The sequence below is a fragment of the Aquarana catesbeiana genome, linkage group LG01 (genome assembly GCF_042186555.1).
Source record: "Aquarana catesbeiana isolate 2022-GZ linkage group LG01, ASM4218655v1, whole genome shotgun sequence".
Classification (NCBI taxonomy): Eukaryota; Metazoa; Chordata; class Amphibia; order Anura; family Ranidae; genus Aquarana; species Aquarana catesbeiana.
In genome coordinates this window covers 664,887,422-664,905,566 of record NC_133324.1, presented here as the reverse complement: position 1 = coordinate 664,905,566, position 18,145 = coordinate 664,887,422, and positions in this window count along the sequence as shown.

Sequence of the window (18,145 nt, the reverse complement as noted above, 5' to 3'; positions counted from 1 at the left end):
TGAGTATGGAACAAATTACACAAATCACTAACCTGTGTAGAGCTATCTGTATTTTAAAAATAGAGGCATTTTTCTACAAAAACATTCCACAAGATGTTACTCAAAAGCTAGATAAAGTGCTTATGAGCAGGAAATTGAAGAGACTTCTGATTCAGGAAATTAAAAATCTATAGGAAATACCCACTATAGAAATGTATCTAGAATGTAATGTTATCCCTAAGGAACTTATGACTAATAAAACTCTTTGCTTTCATCTGACTAGTGATGATCTTTAGGAAAAATGGGACTTCATGATTTCTCTAAAACAGCCATTCAATTTATTATAAAAGTAGAAAGTCACAACTAATAGATTTTGGATAATAAATACACTTTTGATTCAACATCTGGAGCCTTATAAGGGAAATTGTGAATATAAGAATATATAGAAGACCACAGACTGAATAAACAAGAACAAGAAATTGTGGACAAAAACTATGAAAGTTTAAAACAATAGAAAAAGAGGTATTGATAAAAATAAGACATAGTAAAAAAAAGAGAGAGGTCAGTAACACAGATAATGCAAACACCCCAAAATGTGAACCTAATGTAACTTGACCTGCAAACCCCACACAAAAGAATTTCTCAGTGCCACCCTACAGGAAGGGAAAGTATTCTAAACAGACTTAAATCACCAATAAGACACCCAGGGAGAAAAGATGTATAAAATACATTTCTCCCGCTGACAGATCTAGAAGGGAACCATTCATCTCCCACCCCAAGCAATAGTAATAATGTAGCACTAAACAAAATTTTCAGTCATTCTAAAATGTCAAGTATGCCATGGCTCTGTTTTTTTAACTCTCTTACTGCTGTTTTCAGGCTTGTTTTTTGTCCTGTGTATGCTCTCCATCCTCCGAGGATGCACTTCACAGCTACTAGTGTATAGCAAGCAGTATCGGTTTTTCTGGTCACATACTACCTCTCTATGCGTACTGCAATTCCCATAAATCTGAATGTATCTGTAGGTAGATGTGTAGTCCATTTCAGAGGCAAGCATGAAAGGGTGGCTACATTCACATACACAACGGGGGCACAGAGAAAAAAATGTTGCCACCATAGAATAGGAAGTCCGAGAGCAACAGTAAAAAAAATTGCATTTTAGAGGTGACACAAAGGAAGAGAGAGAGATAGAAGGTACATTTTACTTATATTTAAACTTATATTTAACATATTGCATTTATCTTGTTTTATTTAAAAAATGTGAGCTTAGTGTCATTTTAAACAAAATTACAAGATAACCAAACAAAAACGGAACAATTAATAGAACCCATGGGTGTGTTTAGGCACAAATGATCTTAGCAATGCAAAAAATTAAATTGCTTAACGAAGGGTTGAAATTTGCACTCTCTTGTAAATGGGCTACCTTTCATACAAATTAAACAGTGTATGCGTAATTGTGCTCTAAGAAGTATTACATGAAAAGAATGTCCCCAACTCTAGTGTCTAGGGTTGTTTGTGGTGTACCCCAAGGTTCAGTGTTAGGACCCTTATTTTTCATATATTTCATATTTTATAAATTATATAAGGTCTGGGATTAAAAGTACTATTTCAGTGTTTGCAGATGACACCAAGCTATGCAGTGGAATAACATCCTTACAGGATGTCTCCAACCTCAATGCACTGTTTAATTGGGCGACTATGTGGCAAATGAGGTTTAATGTTGATAAACGTAAAGTTATACATTTGGGGGCTAAGAATATGCATGCATCATACATAGTAGGGGGAGTACAACTGGGGCAATCAATGGTGGAGAAGGATCTGAGGGTTTTGGTAGATCATAAGCTTATTAATAGCATGCAATGCCAAGCTACGGTTTCCAAAGTAAGCAAAATCCTTTCTTGTATTAAGAGAGGTATGAACTCCAGAGAGAGATATCATTTTACCCCTCTACAAATCATTAGTAAGACCTCATCTGGAATAAGCAGTTCAGTTTTGGGCACCAATTCACAAAAAGAATACCTGGGAACTGGAGAAAGTGCAGAAAAGGGCAACCAAATGGATAAGAGGCATGGAGGAGTTCAGCTATGAGGAAAGATTAGAGGAACTGGATTTATTCTGTCTTGAGAAGAGGAGATTAAGGGGGGATATGATCACCATGTATAAATACATTGGCGGTCCATATAGTGAACTTGATGTTGAGTTATCGCATTAAGGTCATCACAGAGGACAATAAGGCACTCTTTACTTTTGGAAGAAAAGCAATTTAATCTCCAAATACAGAAAAGTTTCTTCACAGTAAGGTGAACGTTTATTAAATTTATAATTTATCTCATTTCATTTCTCAGATAAAAATCATCTCCACTGCCACCCTGTTTATGAAGTGGAGAACATTTGTTCTCAAAAGGAGAACATAGGAGAAGTTTTTCCTCTGAGAACAGCTGAGATCTGTGTAGAAGGGGGAGGGCTGCCTGCGATCTCATGAGATTATTACAGAGCAGCTGAATTTAAAGCGGGGTTCCACCCAAATTTTTAACATTATTTCTATGCATTCTCTTCCTTGCCTAGATGCTGACATGCTGTGTAAAAAAATTTAAATCGCCGTAATTACCTTTTTTTTTCTAATCTTCTTAGCACTTCCTGATTTTCCTCCCATGGGAGTAGGCGTGTTTCTAGCCTCTCCCAGACCTCCCACAGTCCCCTGGGAGCTAGTCTCAGGCTTCCCAGCATGCATTGTGCAACAGCATCATCACAACATCTCGGTGAATGCTGGGAGCACAGCATTCACCGCATCCAGGAAATACATGCTTGTGGGCTTCAAATGCCCACAATGAAGATGGAAACCGCCTTCAGTGAATTTTATAAGTTATTCTTTACCATGAAATCGGACACAGGCGGACTTATTACACAGAACATGTGAGTAGATAATCATGAGAAGAAAAGTTTGTGAATGAACTCCAAAAAAAAAAAAACGATAGATAGGTGGACCCCCGCTTTAAGTGAAACTAAAGTTAAAAAGACCATGTAATTAAACATGAAAATAATAAGCACTGGACCTTTTTTAACTTACAGTTTTTTTTACACACATTCTGGCCCATTCTCTAACCACTTAAGGACTGTGTCTCTTTCTGCGATTTGGTGTTTACAAGTTAAAAACATTTTTTTTTGCTAGAAAATTATTCAGAACCCGCAAACATTATATATATTTTTTTCAAACACCCTAGAGAATAAAATGGCAGTCATTGCAATACTTTCTGTCACATCGTATTTGCGCAGCGGTCTTACAAGCGCACTTTTTTTGGAAGAGATACACTTTTTTGAATTGAAAAATAAGACAACAGTAAAATTAGCCCAATGTTTTTAATATTGTGAAAGATAATGTTACGCCGAGTAAATTAATACCCAACATGTCACGCTTCAAAATTGCACCCCCTCGTGGAATGGCGACAAACTTTTACTCTTAAAAATCTCCATAAGCGACGTTTAAAAAATTCTACAGGTTGCATGTTTTGAGTTACAGAGGAGGTCTAGGGCTAGAATTATTGCTGTCGCTCTACCGATCGCGGCGATATCTCACGTGTGTGTTTTGAACACCGTTTTCATATGCGGGCGCTGCTCACGTATGCATTCGCTTCTGCGCGCAAGCTCGACAGGACGGGGCGCGTTTAAATTTTTTTTTTCTTATTTATTTTACCTTTTATTTTTTATTTTTACACTGTTCTTTTAAAAAAAAATGGTGTCACTTTTATTCCTATTACAAAGAATGTAAACATTCCTTGTAATAGAAAAAAGCATGACAGGACCTCTTAAATATGAGACCTGGGGTCAAAAAGACCTCAGATCTGATATTTACACTAAAATGCAATAAAAAAAATAATAATAATTAAATGTAATTTGAAAAAAAAATATATATCTCTTTAAGAGCTATGGGTGGAAGTGACGTTTTGACGTCGCTTCCGCACTGCAATGGTATGGAGACGGGTGGGGGCCATCTTCCCCTCACTCATCTCCATACCTAACAGGACACAGGACCCGATCGCCTCCGCCGCTACTGACGGTTCCGGTAAGCAGTGGAGGGCACCGAATCCACACCGAATCTGCCGCAGAGACCACTTTTATCTGAAAGCGGACCGCCCGCTGAAGAAGAGGATACGGGGGTTATGGTAGCTAGCTGCTTCCATAAGAACGATATACCTCTTCAAAAGTACCGACGTATAAGTGGTTAAATGTGTTTTGGCCCCTTTTTATTGTGCATTTTGGCATTATTTATAAGCATTTTGCCTTTTTTTAACATGCCGTATTTTCTTAATGCGCATCTGGCTGTAGCTTTCTTTATTGTGCATTTTGGCACTTTTTTTTTTTGATGCTTTAATGCACATTTTGGCACAGGTTATTTAAACATGCATTTTGGTGTGGTTTGTAATGCAGATTTTGGCGCTTCTATTAGTATGAATTTTGTAAATCTTTTAAAATGCATTTTGATTTGATTTTTATGCGTATTTTTGGCAAACATTTGCTAGCCACTTTTGAGGTGCCATTAACAACTAATGAGACACAAGCATATCATGCATTTTACATGTGTTTCCGGAATGCACACAAAAACTCAAGTAAAAAAATTAGCTAAAATACATGTTAAAAAGCACCAAAATGCACATAAAAATGTGTTAAAATGCATTTTAATCACTTCAGCCCCAGAAGGATTTACCCTCTTCCTGACCAGGCCATTTTTTCTGATACGGCACTGCCTCGCCTTAACTGACAATTGCGCGGTTGTGCGACATTGTACCCAAATAAAATTGACATCCTTTTTTTCCCACAAATAGAGCTTTCTTTTGGGGGTATTTGATCACCTCTGCGGTTTTTATTTTTTGCGCTATAAACAAAAAAAGACTAACAAATTAGAATTTTTGCTGTAATAAATATCCCATGAATTTTTGAAAACAAATTTCTTCATCAGTTTAGGCCGATATATATTCTTCTACATATTTTTGGTAAAAAAAAAATCACACTAAGCGTATATTGATTGGTTTGCGCAAAAGTTATAGCGTCTACAAAATATAGAATACATTATGACATTTTTATTATTATTATTTTTTTTACTAGTAAAAGGCAGCGATCGGCGATTTTTAATAGGGATAGCGACATTGCGGCACACAGATTGGACACTTTTGACGCTTTTTTGGGACCACAGACATCTATACAGCGATCAGTGCTATAAAAATGCACTGATTACTGTCTAAATGTCACTGGCAGGGAAAGGGTTAACATTGGGGGGCGATCGAGGGGTTAAATGTCTTCCCTAGGTGGGTTTTTAACTGTAAGGGGATGGAACTGACTAGAGGAGCAGCCATATCGTTGTTTCCACTTAGTAGGAACAGATGATCTGTCTTTCCTCCCCTGTCAGAACAGGGATTTGTGTGTTCTGACAGGGGCATCGCATTGGGTCCCCAGCTGTGCAGGGGGTGCAGGTGTGCCTGCTATGGCTATTAAAGGAGCCACCATATGGGTACTCCAATTTGCACGGCAGTTCCACTTTGCTGACATATATCGGCCTGAGCCGGTCAGCAAGTGGTTAAAAAACATGCCAAAATGTGTATTGAAAATAGCAGCAAAAAGTGTGTTAAAAACTGTACCAAAATGTGCATAAAAAAAGGCTCAAAAAGCTAAATTAAACACTTTCTGGGAATGCAGCATTGTGCGTTTTTTCAATGCACATTTTGACATGTTGGTAGCGTATTTGTCAAAATGCATGCCTGCTAATTAAATTTGGGGTGCCACTGATTGTTAACAAAAGCACATTATGTATTTTGACACAATTTTAGCGCAACTTGGAATTACAGCAAGACAATTATGCATTGAAACGTTGGTGGACAGCCATTTTTTAGGTCTCTCCAGAGATGCTCAATTGCTTTTAAGTCAGGCCTCTGGCTAGGCCATTCAAGAACAGTCACGGAGTTGTTGTGAAGCCACTCCTTCGTTATTTTAGCTTTGTGCTTAGGGTCATTGTCTTGTTGGAAGGTAAACCTTCGGCCCAGTCTGAGGTCCTGAGCGCTCTGGAGAAGGTTTTCGTCCAGGATATCCCTGTACTTGGCCGCATTCATCTTTCCCTCGATTGCAACCAGTCGTCCTGTCCCTGCAGCTGAAAAACACCCCCACAGCATGATGCTGCCACCACCATGCTTCACTGTTGGGACTGTATTGGGCAGGTGATGAGCAGTGCCTGGTTTTCTCCACACATACCGCTTAGAATTAAGGCCAAAAAGTTCTATCTTGGTCTCATCAGACCAAAGAATCTTATTTCTCACCATCTTGGAGTCCTTCAGGTGTTTTTTTAGCAAACTCCATGTGGGCTTTCATGTGTCTTGCACTGAGGAGAGGCTTCCATCGGGCCACTCTGCCATAAAGCCCCGACTGGTGGAGGGCTGCAGTGATGGTTGACTTTCTACAACTTTCTCCCATCTCCCAACTGCATCTCTGGAGCTCAGCCACAGTGATCTTTGGGTTCTTCTTTACCTCTCTCACCAAGGCTCTTCCCCCCGATAGCTCAGTTTGGCCGGACGGCCAGCTCTAGGAAGGGTTCTGGTCGTCCCAAACGTCTTCCATTTAAGGATTATGGAGGTCACTGTGCTCTTTGGAGCCTTAAGTGCAGCTGAAATTTTTTTGTAACCTTGGCCAGATCTGTGCCTTGCCACAATTCTGTCTCTGAGCTCTTCAGGCATTTCCTTTGACCTCATGATTCTCATTTGCTCTGACATGCACTGTGAGCTGTAAGGTCTTATATAGACAGGTGTGTGGCTTTCCTAATCAAGTACAATCAGTATAATCAAACACAGCTGGACTCAAATGAAGGTGTAGAACCATCTCAAGGATGTTCAAAAGAAATGGACAGCACCTGAGTTAAATATACGAGTGTCACAACAAAGGGTCTGAATACTTAGGACCATGTGATATTTCAGTTTTTCTTTTTTAATAAATCTGCAAAAATGTCAACAATTCTGTGTTTTTCTGTCAATATGGGGTGCTGTGTGTACATTATGAGGAAAAAAAATGAACTTAAGTGATTTTAGCAAATGGCTGCAATATAACAAAGAGTGAAAATGTTAAGGGAATCTGAATACTTTCTATCCCCACTATATATATATATATATATATATATATATATATATATATATATATATATATATATATATACACACACTATTTTACAAAAGTGAGTACACCCCCTGCATTTTTATAAATATTATATTAACTCTTTTCATGTGACAACACCGAAGAAATGACACTTTGCTACAATGTAAAGTAGTGAGTGTACAGCTTGTATAACAGTGTAAATTTGCTGCCTCCTCAAAATACCTCAACACACAGCCATTAATGTCTAAACCACTGGCTGGCAACAAACGTGAGTACACCCCTAAGTGAAAATGTCCAAATTGGGCCTAAAGTGTCAATATTTTGTGTGGCCACCATTATTTTGCAGTACTGCCTTAACCCTCTTGGGCATAGAGTTCACCAGAGCTTCACAGGTTGACACTGGAGTCCTGTTTCACGCCTCCATGATGACATCACGGAGGTGATGTGGATGTTAGAGACCTTGCACTCCTCCGCCTTCCGTTTGAAGATGCCCCACAGATGCTCAATAGGGTTTAGGTCTGGAGACATGCTTGGCCAGTCCATCACCTTTACCCTCAGTTTCTTTAGCAAGGCAGTGGTCGTCTTGGAGGTGTGTCTGGGGTCATTATTATGTTGGAATACTGCCCTGCGGCGCAGTCTCCGAAGGGAGGGAATCATGCTCTGCTTCAGTATGTCACAGTACATGTTGACATTCATGGTTTCCTCAATGAACTGTAGCTCCCCAGTGCCGGCAGCACTCATGCAGTCCCAGACCATGACAGTCCCATCACCATGCTTGACCGTAGGCAAGACACACTGGTCTTTGCACTCCTCGCCTGGTTGGCGCCACACATGCTTGATATCATCTGAACCAAATAAGTTCATCCTTTAGAAGAGGCTTCATACTGGAATGACAGCCATGCAGACCAATTTGATGCAGCGTGCGGCATATGGTCTGAGCACCAACAGGCTGACCCCCCACCTCTTCAACCTCTACAGCTATGATGGCAGCACTCATATGTCTATTTCCCAAAGACAACCTCTGGATATGACGCTGAGCACGTGCACTCAACTTCTTTGGTCGACCATGGTGAGGCCTGTTCTGAGTGGAACCTGTCCTGTTAAACCGCTGTATGGTCTTGGCCACCGTGCTGCAGTTCAGCTTCAGGGTCTTGGCAATATTCTTATAGCCTAGGCCATTTTTATGTAGAGCAACAATTTTTTTTTTCAGATCCTCAGAGAGTTCTTTGAACTTCTAGTGACCAGTTTGAGAGCGTGAGAGCCATAACACCAAATTTAACACACCTGCTCCCCATTCAAACCTGAGACCTTGTAACACTAACGAGTCACATGACGCTGGGGAGGGAAAATGGCTAATTGGGCCCAATTTGGACATTTTCACTTAGGGGTGTACTCACTTTTGTTGCCAGCAGTTTAGACATTGGCTGTGTGTTGAGTTATTTTGAGGGGAAAGCAAATGTACACTGTTATACAAGCTGTACTCTCACTACTATACATCAGGATCTCGGCTTTTCTCTCTTTCATAAATGGACACTCAGGAGCTGTGAAAATGTGGAATAGATTCCCTCAAGAACTGGTTCTATCTAACTCAGTAGACTGCTTTAAAAAAGGCCTAGATTCTTTCCTAAATGTACATACTGTAATACAACTGGATACCAGTGGCGGCTGGTGAAGTTTTAGGATGGGGGGGGCGCCAGATCCCTCCCTTCCTTTTTGACCCCTCCCACTTGGTGAAAATGGGCGTGGTTTCAGCGAAATAGTGGGCATGGCTCTAAGGTGGTGTGGTTAGTGTCTGAGTTGAACGAGGGATGGAGGGAGAGGGAGAGAGGGATGGAGGGACAGCAGGCCCAGATCCTACACAACAATAGAAATATGTGTATTCTAGAAAGTTTAACAATCAGCAGATAAAGATACTCCAAACACCTGGTGTTAGCACTTCAATCATCCCGGCACCATGGTTGTTATGGTGTCAGGATGATTGAAGCGCATTATTTCTATTATTACATTGTAATATAAAATTAAATTATTCAACTCACCATAATGCCGAATCAGTGGGAACCCTGAGCGTGTCACTAGCCACGTCGCCTGCCACCAGATGCCATCAGGTGTCCCCAGCGGAGTCCCTCCTTACATCAGGTGCCCCCAGCGGAGTCCCTCCTTACATGCAGCCTGTGTCCCACCAAATGCAGCAGCATGTGTCACCACCAATTGCAGCAGCATGTGTCACCACCAATTGCAGCAGCATGTGTCACCACCAAATTGCAGCAGCCTGCGTCACCACCAAATTGCAGCAGCATGTGTCACCACCAAATTGCAGCAGCATGTGTCACCACCAAATTGCAGCAGAATGTGTCACCACCAATTGCAGCAGCATGTGTCACCACCAATTGCAGCAGAATGTGTCACCTCCAATTGCAGCAGCATGTGTCACCACCAATTGCAGCAGAATGTGTCACCTCCAATTGCAGCAGCATGTGTCACCACCAATTGCAGCAGCCCGTGTCACCACCAAATTGCAGCAGCCCGTGTCACCACCAAATTGCAGCAGCCTGTGTCCCACCAAATGCAGCAGCCTGTGTCACCACCAAATGCAGCAGCGTGTGTCACCACCAATTGCAGCAGCATGTGTCACCACCAATTGCAGCAGCATGTGTCACCACCAATTGCAGCAGCATGTGTCACCACCAAATTGCAGCAGCCTGCGTCACCACCAAATTGCAGCAGCATGTGTCACCACCAAATTGCAGCAGCATGTGTCACCACCAAATTGCAGCAGAATGTGTCACCACCAATTGCAGCAGCATGTGTCACCACCAATTGCAGCAGAATGTGTCACCTCCAATTGCAGCAGCATGTGTCACCACCAATTGCAGCAGCCTGTGTCACCACCAAATTGCAGCAGCCCGTGTCACCACCAAATTGCAGCAGCCTGTGTCCCACCAAATGCAGCAGCCTATGTCACCACCAAATGCAGCAGCATGTGTCACCACCAATTGCAGCAGCATGTGTCACCAAATTGCAGCAGCATGTGTCACCACCAAATTGCAGCAGAATGTGTCACCACCAATTGCAGCAGAATGTGTCACCTCCAATTGCAGCAGCATGTGTCACCACCAATTGCAGCAGCATGTGTCACCACCAAATTGCAACAGCATGTGTCACCAAATTGCAGCAGCATGTGTCACCACCAAATTGCAGCAGCATGTGTCACCACCAAATTGCAGCAGCATGTGTTACCACCAAATTGCAGCAGCATGTGTCACCACCAAATTACAGCAGCATGTGTCACCACCAAATTACAGGAGCATGTGTCACCACCAAATTGCAGCAGCATGTGTCACCACCAAATTGCAGCAGCATGTGTCACCACCAAATTGCAGCAGCATGTGTCACCACCAAATTGCAGCAGCATGTGTCACCAAATTGCAGCAGCATCTGTCACCACCAAATTGCAGCAGCATGTGTCACCACCAAATTGCAGCAGCATGTGTCACCATCAAACCCCCTCCCCCAGTTACTTACCTTGCTGTGTATTGTCCTCTCCAGCGGTGTCTCCTGTGGAGAGGTCCGTTCCTCTCATACTTCCTGTTTCCTCTCTCCTGGGCACAATTGGAGAGAGAAACAGGAAGTGACATCATACTCAGATGTCAATCAAACTGCCCGGCCATAGTAATAGATAATACTTCAGAAAGCGCCGCAAGGCAGGCTAAACGCCCGCAACTGAAGCACCATGTCTGCAATCTCATGATTGCATAGACGTGGCGCTTCCCATAAGTGCACTGTGTCCGGGGTTGCACTGTGTCCGGCGTCTGAACACAGTGCACTTAAGGAGCTTTTTTTGTATTTTTTTTTTTTAAAGGGCCAGCTTTAAAAATTTTTTTTTACTTTTTTTTGTGACTGCCTGGAGGGGGGGGGGGGGGGTGCGGTGCCCAGGGGCCCCCTATGGATGGGCCGCCACTGCTGGATACTAACATTTATAGGTATAGTTGATCCAGGGAATATCCGATTGCCTCTTGGGGGATCAGGATGGAATTTTTTCCCCTGGAGGAGTAAACTGGATCATGTTTTGCTGGGTTTTTTTGCCTCCCTCTGGATCAACTGTGGGTATAGGATTGTGTATTGGTTGAACTAGATGGACTTGTGTCTTTTTTCAACCAGACTAAATATGTAACTATGTAACCGCACAGAAGAATGCTGAATAAATGTGCACTATGGATAGGAATCTGCTTAAAATGAACACCAATAGAAGGGAGGCAAAGAAGGAGGCCACATTTGAAAATATTGACTTTAGTATCCTCCTAAATTACAACTCACAGGCCGATAAAGTCTAAAACATTAGAAGAAAATACTGGAAATTCTGAAGAAGGATAAACTACTGGGGTCAGTCCTTCCAGGTAAACCACGCCTCTTTTTAAGAAAGCCCCAAACCTTCTTTTCAGATACCCCCCTCCCACCATACAGAACAAACAAAGAAAGAAAAGGAAGGTATACTACCAGTTAAAGTAGGCTATATGATACACCAAATGCACAAAGACAAATTAGACACAGTGAAAAAGTGGAAAACCTTCATCTAGATAAAAAAAAAGTGGTTCACTATCAGAGAGTTGAGTAACTGGTAACATTAAAGGGATGAATTACTGAATGCTGTACCCTTCCTGAAAACAATACACACTGTTGGCTGCACACAATGGGAGTTCAAAGAGAGAATGAGGGAACATATTTATGGCATTCTGCTAGGCAAAAAGAAACATCCGCTTTATGACTACTATAAAGAATTACAGTACATAACAGAAGCCTTCAAGACTTGGACTATTGGGCCATAGAATAATACATACAATGAGGGAAAAAAAGTAGTTGGTCCCCTGCTGATTTTGTACATTTGCCCACTGAAAAAGAAATGATCAGTCTATAACTTTAATGGTAGGTTTATTTTAACAGAGTGAGACAATAACAACAACAACAAAAAAACACAAAACGCATTTCAAAAAAGTTATGCAGCATTCCTCCTCCTCCAAACACAGCGAGTTGAGTTGATGCCAAAGAGGTTGATTTTGGTCTCATCTGAATACAAAACTTTCACCCAGTTCTCCTCTGAATCATTCAGATGTTCATTAGCAAACTTCAGACGGGCCTGTACGTGTGCTTTCTTGAGCAGGATTCTCTTGTGTAATTCTGGGCTGATTCCTCACCATTCTCATGAACATTGAAACTCCATGAGAGGAGATCCTGCATGGAGCCCCAAACCGAGGGAGATTGACAGTTATTATGTGTTTCTTCCATTTGTGATAAATCGCACCAACTGTAGTCATCCTCTCACCAAGCTGTTCACAAAGCTGCTTGGCAATGGTCTGGTAGCCCACTCCAGCCTTGTGTAGGTCTACAATCTTGTCCCTGACATGCTTCGACAGCTCTTTGGTCTTGGCAATGGTAGAGAAATTGGAATCTGATTGATTGCTTCTGTAGACAGGTGTCTATTATACAGGTAACAAGCTGAGATTAGGAGCACTCCCTTTATTAGAGTGCTCATAATCTCAGCTTGTTTTTTGTGTGGAAGACACCTGGGAGCCAGAAATCTTGCTCATTGATAGAGGAACAAATACTTATTTTGCTCACTAAAATGCAAATCAATTTATAATTTTTTGAAATTTTTTTTGGATATTTTTGTTGTTATTCTGTCTGTTACTGTTAAAATAAACCTACCATTAGAATTATACACTGATAATTTCTTTGTCAGTGGGCAACCTTACACAACCAGCAGGGGATCAAATACTTTTTTCCCTTACTGTAAAGGTGCCAAAGGGGGTGATTTAATTAGTCTAAAACAAAACTCTGGATTTTTCACATGGGCTCATTAACCACTTGCTGACCGCCTCACGACGATATACATTGGCAGAATGGCACGGGCAGGCAGAATCATGTACCTGTACGTGATCTGCCTCCCGCGGGGGGGGCCTGATCGGACGACCCCCCCGGTGCCCGAGGCGGTCGGCGTTTGTCCCCCGGCGAACGGAGGTGAGGGGGAGGCCATCCATTCGTGGCCCTCCTCTCGCGATCGCTCCCGGCCAATCAGATCATTCCTCTGCTGCTGTATGCTAAACAGCAGCAGAGGAAATGATGTCATCTCTCCTCGGCTCGGTATTTTCCGGCGCCGAGGAGAGAAGACTTCAATGTGAGTGTAAAACACTACACACACAGTAGAACATTCCAGGCACACATTACACCCCCCTTTACCCCCCCATCCCCCCCGATCAAACCCTAATCACCCCTCCCCCCCCCTGTCACACTGACACCAAGCAGTTTGTTTTTTTCTGATTACTGCATTGGTGTCAGTTTGTGACAGTTAGTGTGGTAGGGCAGTTAGTATTAGCCCCCTTTAGGTCTAGGATACCCTCTAACCCCCTCTAATAAAGTTTTAACCCCTTGATCACCCCCCGTCGCCAGTGTCACTAAGCGATCATTTTTCTGATCGCTGTATTAGTGTCACTGGTGACGCTAGTTAGGGAGGTAAATATTTAGGTTCGCCATCAGCGGCCTAGTACACCCCGGTCGTATTCAAACCAGCGCTGCAGTAACACTTGGTGACGTGGCGAGTCCCATAAGTGCAGTTCAAGCTGGTGAGGTGGCAAGCACAAGTAGTGTCTCGCTGCCATCAAGAAGAAGACAAACACAGGCCCGTCGTGCCCATAATACCCTTCCTGCTGCATTTGTCAATCCTAATTGGGAACCCACCACTTCTGCAGCACCCGTACTTCCCCCATTCACATCCCCAACCAAATGCAGTCGGCTGCATGAGAGGCAATTTTATGTCCTCCTGAGTACCCCTACCCAACGAACCCCCCAAAAAAGATGTCGTGTCTACAGCAAGCGCGGATATAGGCGTGACACCCGCTATTATTGTCCCTCCTGTCCTGACAATCCTGGTCTTTGCATTGGTGAATGTTTTGAACGCTACCATACACTAGTTGAGTATTAGCATACAGCATTGCACACTAGGCACACTTTCACAGGGTCTCCTAAAATGCCATCGCATTTTGAGAGACCCGAACCTGGAACCGGTTACAGTTATAAAAGTTACAGTTACAAAAAAAAGTTTAAAAAAAATATATAAAATAAAAAAAAATAGTTGTCGTTTCATTGTTCTCTCTCTCTCTATTCTCTCTCTATTGTTCTGCTCTTTTTTGCTGTATTCTGTTCTGCAATGTTTTATTTTTATTATGTGTTATCATGTTTGCTTTTCAGGTATGCAATTTTTTATACTTTACCGTTTACTGTGTTTTATTGTTAACCATTTTTTTGTCTTCAGGTACGCAATTCACAACTTTGAGTGGTTATACCAGAATGATGCCTGCAGGTTTAGGTATCATCTTGGTATCATTCTTTTCAGCCAGCGGTCGGCTTTCATGTAAAAGCAATCCTAGCGGCTAATTAGCCTCTAGACTGCTTTTACAAGCAGTGTTTTTCTTTTCTTCCGTGTTTTTCTCTGGCTCTCCTGTCTCAACAGGGAACCTGAGAATGCAGCCAGTGATTCAGCCAGCTGACCATAGAGCTGATCAGAGACTGGAGTGGATCCAAACATCTCTATGGCCTAAGAAACCGGAAGCTACGAGCATTTCATGACTTAGATTTCACCGGATGTAAACAGCGCCATTGGGAAATTGGGAAAGCATTTTATCACACCGATCTTGGTGTGGTCAGATGCTTTGAGGGCAGAGGAGAGATCTAAGGTCTAATAGACCCCAATTTTTTAAAAAAAGAGTACCTGTCACTACCTATTGCTATCATAGGGGATATTTACATTCCCTGAGATAACAATAAAAATGATTAAAAAAAATAAAAATGAAAAGAACAGTTTAAAAATAAGATAAAAAAGAAAAATAAAGGAAAAGAAAAAAAAAGCACCCCTGTCCCCCCCTGCTCTCGCGCTAAGGCGAACGCAAGCGTCGGTCTGGCGTCAAATGTAAACAGCAATTGCACCATGCATGTCAGGTATCACCGCGAAGGTCAGATCGAGGGCAGTAATTTTAGCAGTAGACCTCCTCTGTAAATCTAAAGTGGTAACCTGTAAAGGCTTTTAAAGGCTTTTAAAAATGTATTTATTTTGTTGCCACTACACGTTTGTGCACAATTTTAAAGCATGTCATGTTTGGTATCCATGTACTCGGCATAAGATCATCTTTTAAATTTCATCAAACATTTGGGCAATATAGTGTGTTTTAGTGCATTAAAATTTTAAAAAGTGTGTTTTTTCCCAAAAAAATACGTTTGAAAAATCGCTGCGCAAATACTGTGTGGAAAAAAAAAAATGAAACACCCACCATTTTAATCTGTAGGGCATTTGCTTTAAAAAATATATAATGTTTGGGGGTTCAAAGTAATTTTCTTGCAAAAAAAATAATTTTTTCATGTAAACAAAAAGTGTCAGAAAGGGCTTTGTCTTCAAGTGGTTAGAAGAGTGGGTAATGTGTGACATAAGCTTCTAAATGTTGTGCATAAAATGCCAGGACAGTTCAAAACCCCCCCAAATGACCCCATTTTGGAAAGTAGACACCCCAAGCTATTTGCTGAGAGGCATGTCGAGTCCATGGAATATTTTATATTGTGACACAAGTTGCAGGAAAAAGACAAATTTTTTTTTTTTTTTGCACAAAGTTGTCACTAAATGATATATTGCTCAAACATGCCATGGGAATATGTGAAATTACACCCCAAAATACATTCTGTTGCTTCTCCTGAGTACGGGGATACCACGTGTGTGAGACTTTTTGGGAGCCTAGTCGCGTACGGGACCCCGAAAACCAATCACTGCCTTCAGGCTTTCTAAGGGCGTAAATTTTTGATTTCACTCTTCACTGCCTATCACAGTTTCGGAGGCCATGGAATGCCCAGGTGGCACAAACCCCCCCCCCAAATGACCCTATTTTGGAAAGTAGACACCCCACGCTATTTGCTGAGAGGTATGGTGAGTATTTTGCAGACCTCACTTTTTGTCACAAAGTTTTGAAAATTGAAAAAAAGAAAAAAAAATGTTTTTTTCTTGTCTTTCTTCATTTTCAAAAACAAATAAGAGCTGCAAAATACTCACCATGCCTCTCAGCAAATAGCTTGGGGTGTCTACTTTCCAAAATGGGGTCATTTGGGGGGGGTTGTGCCACCTCCAAAACTGTGATAGGTAGTGAGAAGTGAAATCAAAAATTTACGCCCTTAGAAATCCTGAAGGCGGTGATTGGTTTTCGGGGCCCCGTACGCGGTTAGGCTCCCAAAAAGTACTCAGGAGAAGCAGCTGAATGTATTTTGGGGTGGGTGTAATTCCACATATGCCCATGGCCTGTGTGAGCAATATATCATTTAGTGACAACTTTTTGTAATTTTTTTTTTTTTTGTCATTATTCAATCACTTGGGACAAAAAAAATTAATATTCAATGGGCTCAATATGCCTCTTAGCAATTTCCTTGGGGTGTCTACTTTCCAAAATGGGGTCATTTGGGGGGGGGGGGGTTGTACTGCCCTGCCATTTTAGCACCTCAAGAAATGACATAGGCAGTCATAAACTAAAAGCTGTGTAAATTCCAGGAAATGTACCCTAGTTTGTAGACGCTATAACTTTTGCGCAAACCAATAAATATAGGCTTATTGACATTTTTTTTACCAAAGACATGTGACCGAATACATTTTGGCCTAAATGTATGACTAAAATTGAGTTTATTGGATTTTTTTTATAACAAAAAGTAGAAAATATCATTTTTTTCAAAATTTTCGGTCTTTTTACGTTTATAGCGCAAAAAATAAAAACCGCAGAGGTGATCAAATAACATCAAAAGAAAGCTCTATTTGTGGGAAGAAAAGAACGCAAATTTCGTTTGGGTACAGCATTGCATGACCGCGCAATTAGCAGTTAAAGCGACGCAGTGCCAAATTGTAAAAAGTGCTCTGGTCAGGAAGGGGGTAAATCCTTCCGGGGCTAAAGTGGTTAAAACCCTGTGGTCTCCACTTTGAGATATTATATGCTTTCAATTAAATAATTGATCATTATTGCTGAATACTGGTTTCAATCTATTTTTCTTTTATTTAACTCCTCAGTTCTTTTTTTTAACATGTGGCTCCTTTTATTTTTGTCCTCATCACTTATGCAACTATCTTCTCCACCTCTCGCAAGTACAGTCCATTCAGTCATAAGAGAGACTGATTTATTCTGTGCATGCAAACTACAGCTGCTAATGAAATCTTGGCAAACTGCTTTTATTGTATTTAGCTTAGTGCAACAGTGTGTTACTGGTGAGTGGCACAGTACAGCTGCTTGAGAAATCCTGGCAAACTAGTTCAGTGCTACAGCTTTTCTATCACTGTCTCTTCACTACATTAATGGTGAGCGATGTTCCCTATTTACCCATATATATAAAATATAATACATATTCTATTAATTTTGAAATCTGTATTAGTATATATATACTGTATCTCACAAAAGAGAGTACACCCTTCACATTTTTGTAAATATTTTATTATATCTTTTCATGTGACAACACTGAAGAAATTACACTTTGCTACAATGTAAAGTAGTTAGTGTACAGCTTGTATAACAGTGTAAATTTGCTGTCCCCTCAAAATAACTCAACAAACAGCCAATAATGTCTAAACTGCTGGCAACAAAAGTGAGTACACCCCTAAGTAAAAATGTCCAAATTGGGCCCAAAGTGTCAATATTTTGTGTGTTCGCCATTGTCCAAGAGATTGCCAATCACTTCAAAGACAAGATCAATGCAATTCGCGAGGGCATCTCCACTGTGCGTACGTCTTCCCCACCCAACATACCTTGCCTAGCAACCCATTCAACACTCTCCTCTTTTGAATTGGCTACTACTGAAGAGGTTACAAAACTTTTTTCGGATGCATACCTTGCCTAGCAACCCATTCAACACTCTCCTCTTTTGAATTGGCTACTACTGAAGAGGTTACAAAACTTTTTTCGGATGCCCACCTAACCAATTGTCCCTTGGATCCTGTTCCCTCACAACTACTACAGTCACCCTCTTCTTCTATCCT